The sequence below is a fragment of the Suricata suricatta genome, chromosome 12 (genome assembly GCF_006229205.1).
Source record: "Suricata suricatta isolate VVHF042 chromosome 12, meerkat_22Aug2017_6uvM2_HiC, whole genome shotgun sequence".
Classification (NCBI taxonomy): Eukaryota; Metazoa; Chordata; class Mammalia; order Carnivora; family Herpestidae; genus Suricata; species Suricata suricatta.
In genome coordinates, this window is record NC_043711.1 from 77,984,172 (window position 1) to 77,990,495 (window position 6,324).

The window sequence follows — 6,324 nt, forward strand, 5'->3', positions numbered from 1 at the left end:
CGGAGCTCCGCGGCGGCGGCGGCGGCCTCGCCTCCATGGCGAGGGGAAGTGGCTGAGGGGCGACTGGGCGGGCGGCGGTGATGGCGGCCGCGGCCCGGGGTCCGAGCTGGCTAGCGCGCGCGCGTCTCTGTCAGCGCCGCACTAGCCGCAGCCTCGCTCCCGACCGGGCCTTGGCTGTAAGGCGCTTCTTCATTGGCGGTTCAGAGACGGGCGCTGATTGGCCCATACCGAAAGGGCGTCTCCGGCCCTCGCGGGTCCCGCCCCTGCGCGACTCTAAGCACTCGCTCTCTCGCCAGGGGCGCTGAGCCTGGTCTCCTGGTCTCACCCGCTCCCGCGCCGCCTGAGAGGCGTGAGTGCGTCCCACTGCCGCTCGGACGTCGGGGAAACCGGGGCCCGGGAGCACGGATAGCGGTGCACCAACGCCTTCCCGCTTCTCTGCAGTCCCAGCCCCCTAGACGTGGGCCTTCTTCCCAGTTTACAGATACAGAAACTGAGGCCAAAGGCAAGTTATACCAATGTCTGGCAACCGGGATGGCCTGAAACTCAAAAACTGTCTTTCCACGCCGCTCTCCAAATGTGTCCCATTCATACTTTTCACACCCCAATCGCGGCAAGCTACTCAAAGGACGTAGGCTCTCTTGGGAAGAGGAACCTGCGAAACCTCTAGAATGGACCTGGCACCTTAGGTGTCCTCGTACGCACCAAGTCATTTCACGCCATCCACACCCAAGCACCAAGGAAATCTCTCCCTCTTTCTAGATGCGCGTACCGGGACCTGGCTTGCCACCGAGCCGAGTAGAACAATTCGACAAACGGTGCTCTCCGGAGGGGATGTCGTGTGCGAGAGGCCTTGGAGGAGGGGAGGTTCAAAGCGCCGAGAGGACCGGGAGATGCGTCCCGCCCCCCGGGGCTGGAGTCAAGGTTGCAGGCGCGGCCCTCCTCCTCGGGACTCCGTGCCCCACGTGTGGTGTCCCCAAGCTCTGCGTAGGTTTGTCCGGCCGCAGCCGGTTTCTAGGCCACAGCACTTGGGCGTCCGCAGCTGAAGCCCCTTTACAAGGTGCCCACACGAGGTCCCTGGAACGCTCCGAGCCCCGCTAGGGGCAAGTGGCGGGGCGTCTGCAGGGAGACTTCTGCAGAGCCGCGTGCAAGCGAACCTTTCTGGGGGACCCTTCGTCCCAGAGCTGGAGTCCCCCCTGCGGCGGGGGGCGCGCCCGGGAGTAAGTCTGGCCAGCGGCACCTCTTCGTAACAGGGGGGTGTCTGGGGGTACATTGCGGCGCCGAAGGAGCCCATGTCGGCTGCTATTTCCTCGGGGCTGGTGTCCCTATTATCTCCAGTCCCCACCACCGCCTGTAGTTGGGGCGCCAATTTAGAACTCTGCACACTCCCTCCTCCGCATCTGTGGAACAAGCGAGTGTGTGCTGATCAGAGCCAAGGCCTGGGAATACGGGGTGCGGCCGTCCCTTCCCAGCCAGGTAAGTTCCTTCTCTTGGACAGTCGTGTCTTCTGCTCCCTCTCAGCTCCTTCCTAGAAGGGTCACCAAACTGCCAAACCCTCGCGCCTCTGCCCCAATGGACACTCTAACCACATGCCCATTCTCTGTTAGATCCCAGGGGGAGCCAAAGGGGGCAAGTTCTTCCACACATTTCCCAGAAAGTCCCAAGTCAATCTGTCTGCACAGGGGAAAAAAGAAAAGGGAAAAGCCCGAACTCAAAGCATTTAGAAGCCCTGAAAAATAAGGATTGCAGGAGGTAGGTAGGTGGCTAGGCTAGCAGCAGCCCTTTAAGACCAGGCCTCACCTGCTTAGTTTACCCTATTATCTCTTCGTATACTTCTTTTGGCTAAGTCGTTTCTTTGTAGTTTTACTTATATTACCATAAAAAGGTTTGACGTGCTACTTATACTTTCTAACATGTTAAAATAACTATTAAAATAAAAAGTGTTGGGGCACTTGGCTGGTTCAGTCTGTAGAGCATTCGGCACTTGATCTTGGGGTGGGGAGGTTGAGCCCCACTTTGTGGGTAGAGTTTACTTAAGAAATAATAATAATAATAAAGTAAAAATTTAAAAGTGTCTATCCTGAAGATTATCTGAAGGACACCCCCCCACTCTCTCTCTCTCTCTCTCTCTCTCACACACACACACACACACACACACACACACTAAATGTGGTCACACTTGGGAAAATGCTGCTGGTTGGGTGTGGGAGTCACAGAGCCCTGGGGTTCAAGCCCTGGCATTGGCTGAGTGACTTGAGTTTCCCTCTGCTACTCTTCCTGGAATGTCCCCATCCTGGACTGAGAATTATAAGCACATACAGCTTGGTAAATGACCCATTCTCAGGAAATGCAGTTCCTTCTCTCCATGAGACAGTGGCCCTGTGGCCAGAGCATTTGCTGTGTGCATGTAGGGGTATGAGAACCTCAGAGCAAGGAGAGGCAGGAGCTTGGGTTCCCCATCCTGGAGACCCTGGAAAGGAGAGGTCAGCTCAGTAACCACATACACCCTGTTTCCAGTGGGAGAGGACAGAGTCCCATCCTCATCTGCCTGCCTGTGGAGACCTGCCCAGCTTCCCCATCCCATCCGAGGCCCAGGGTTTCCACACTTTTGCTCCATCAGCACAGGGCAAAGGGATGTCTTCCAAGAGAAGAGATTAAGAGAGGAGGCCTGAGAGAGAGAGAGAGGGGAGGCAGGCTTCCCGTACTCAAGCCACCCACATGGGAGGCTGAAGCCCTGCTCCCAGTCCTGCTCTGGGCCCTGCCCCTGGGGCCTATGCCTACAGGTAGGCACTTATCAGCCACCCCACAGGTGCCCCAAGGAGTTACATGGTTCGTGAGAAAAGGACTGGACTGTAGAAGAGCTGGAGGATGGGTGTAAAGCACTCCTGTTTCATTAGGTAAATCACCTCCCCTCTCCGGGCCTCCTTTCTCCATTTAGTAAATGGAACAATGAATCATCAACAAATATCAAGTGCAAACCATGTGCTGGACACAGCAGGGAATACAACAGAAAAGGTCTCTGCTCTCAGGAACTTAGATTGTGGATGGGGAGACAGACAATAAACAAACAAGTGAAAAAGAAAATTTCCTAAGGAATGTAATGAAAATAAAGCCAGGCAAAGTAAGAGAAGTTTGAAGTAAACGAGAGCCAAGTGCCTTTCCAGGCCACTGTTCTACTTCCAAGGGTCATTTGCTGGAGCTTTGTACCTAAAAGAGATTGCAGCCCCCTTATATTGACAAGGCCTCTGACTCACCCTCACTCCAGGGCTGCCATTGATATCCTAAACCAGAAGAGAGGCTTCCAAATTTTTTGTCCCCAGCCCCAAAATCTTTGTCCTAACCTCGATCCTAGTCCCACTCATTGGCCAAGATGTGGCCCATTTATGACTGTAGGCTCAGGGTGGCTGTGCAAATCTTGCATAGAAGGCTTTTAACATTAACTTTAATTGAGCAATCTAAGATTTGGGGAGAAATACCGTTTTAAAAATATCACTGTTGGGGCGCCTGGGTGGCTCAGTCGGTTAAGCCTCCGGCTTCGGCTCAGGTCAGATCTCACGTTCGTGGGTTCGAGCCCCGCGTCAGGCTCTGTACTAACAGCTAGCTCAGAGCCTGGAGCCTGCTTCCAGTTCTGTGTCTCCTTCTCTCTCTGCCCCTCCCCCTCTCATGCTCTGTCTCTCTCTGTATTAAAAATAAATAAAACATTAAAAAAAATAAAAAAAAATCACTGTTAAGTGTATGCATTTGTCAAATCTCTGCAAATGTACACTTAAGATCTGAGCATTATATATAAATTTTATCTAAAAAGAAAAAAAAAACCTGCAAATAATGAACTCTAGTTAATGAAATTCTGAAGTACTTAGAGAGAAGTGTACTAAAGACTGCAACTTAGTTTGAAGTGTATCTTAAGACAGAGGGATGGATAGATGGAGAAATGTATGATAAAGTAAGTATAGTAAAATGCTAACGGCAGAATCCAGATGGTGGGTACATAGATGTTCAGTGCAAATTCTTTCAACTTAACTGTATGTTTGAAAGTTTTCGTGATAAAATATTGGGGGGGGGGAGAAATTTTTTAACTTTACAAAAAAGTACATAAATCTGTCTTTAATTTTCTGGCAGCTCTTCCCTTGGACAATTTTGGTGCTTCTCCACATGCATACACACTTTTATGAAGTTGTTGTCGCCTCATTGGTATGTCATTGTTATCTCTCACTTTAAAAAAAATTTTTAATATTTACTTATTTTTTGAAACACAGAGAGACAGAGAAAGAGCAGGGGAGGGGTGGAGAGAGAGGGAGACACAGAATCCGAAGCAGGTTCCAGGCTCTGAGCAGGCTGTCAGCACAAAGCCTAACGTGGGGCTCAAACTCACAAACCACAAGATCATGACCTAAGCCGAAGTTGGCCGCTTAACCGACTGAGCCACCCAGGCGCCCCTCACATATTTCTAAACTTCGTATGTATAGTGCTTAATGTTTGCACATCACAGGAGTTCATATGGGGCTTGTTACTTTGCAGGTGCAGGCTTTTTATTGTGTACATTCTCAATGCAGTGCTCAGGGCCCCCCTTCCAGAAAGGGCACATTGGGTTGCATAGCACCAACCCTTTTTCAACGAGAACAGCTAGAGAAACTAGAGAAAACATTAAAACGTTTTTTTAATATTTATTTTTGAGAGAGAGAGCAAGTGGGAGAGGTGTAAAGAGAGAGGGAGACACAGAATCTAAAGTAGGCTCCAGGCTCTGAGCTGTCAGCACAGAGCCTGATGTGCAGCTTGAACTCAAGGACCCCAAGATCATGACCTGAGCCGAAGTCGACCACTTAACCCATTCAGCCACCCATGTGCCCTGAGAAAACATTTTTTAAAGGCATGAAAGAACTGCCAGGGCAGTGAGGAATTGTGAGACCAAGGCTGGGGAGGAAGAACCCCAAAAGATGATCCTAACATTGGGATCTCTTTTCCTCTCCCTGGACCTGTCTGCTGATTCTGATAGAAGGCTGATGGGGTGTGCTTGTGATTCCCAAAAGCAGCCACACTACCAGTTCTGCACTCTTCCAGAGTCTTGCCTCTCCTCTATCAAGACATAGAGTCCATCTGCCCTTGAAACGGGGTGGGACTGTCCCCCTTCTCCAATAGAATGTGGCAGGTACTGATTGGATTGGCCCTGTGTGACTTCCAAAGCTTGGTTAGGGAAGGCAGCACGGCTCTGTCTGCCTGGCTCCCTTGGGATGCCGTCCTGGGAACCCAGCTGGCATTTTGTGAGCTCTCCTGGGTCACAGGTGTCTGGCCAACACTCCCCGCTAACAAGGTTCCAGTCAAGCACCAGCTTCACCCCCAGGCTATGTGAGTCAGCAAACCTTCAGATGATTTCAGCCCCCAGCTGTCACGTCACCCCCAGCCTCTAAGCTCCCAAATACTGGGAAGCAGAAATCAACCACTGTTCTTTCCTGTCCAAATTCTTGCTCCATGTAATAAGTAGTGAGCATAATAAATGGCCACTTTGCAATGTGATTTATATCCCCTTGGAAGACACTCAAACTTATATTTTGGCAAGTCAGATGGAGGGGAAAGAAAAAAAGGAACACCTTACCAGGCTCTGAGTCACTCTTTTCAAATCAGCTCTAGGGGCGTTAAGGAGAGAAAGCCAGAAGCTCCAGAAAGGCCTGCCCTCCCTCTGGGCTTTCGTTTCCTTCTTTGTCCTCCTTCTAGACTAAGGGCGCAACAAGAGGAAAAGGAAATGCCCTCAGTGTTGGGTGGGGGCAAAAGGGCAGGAGGCCAGCTGGAGTGCAAACTGGAGGCCAGAGATGGGGTCTGGAGGGCCAAGAAGGGCTCCTGCGAATGGGGGTGAAGCCTCTATTTGGGGTAGGGGAGAGCCAGGGGTCTCCAGTTTGTGGTTCTCCCTTGGCAGAATTGAGATCTTCTTCCATCCTTCTTTTCTCTTCAGCCCAGAGACCACTGAGGAGTTGCTCACCACAGGGAGGTGGGCAGGTCTGTGAAGGCTCCTCCTCTAACCCCCTAACACGCTGGTCCTCCAGCTCTTTCTGTAGTGCAAACGGGGGCCTTGCCTCAGACTCCTCTGCTCAGAGGGGCCGGTTTTAGTTGTCCCTCCTCTGTCACCAAAATAGCCAAGGAGAAGCTCTGAGACCCCCAAAGCACAATCTGGTTTCAGATCCCAGTTTTGCCACATCCTCATGGTTACCAAACCTCCTCAGTCCTCAGTTTCTTCTGTAAAATGGGGTGATGTTACCTATCTCACAGGGAGGTCTTGTGGGATAAAGGAAATAGCAACGGTGAAGTGTTTGGCACGGTTCTTATGTGTATGTGTAT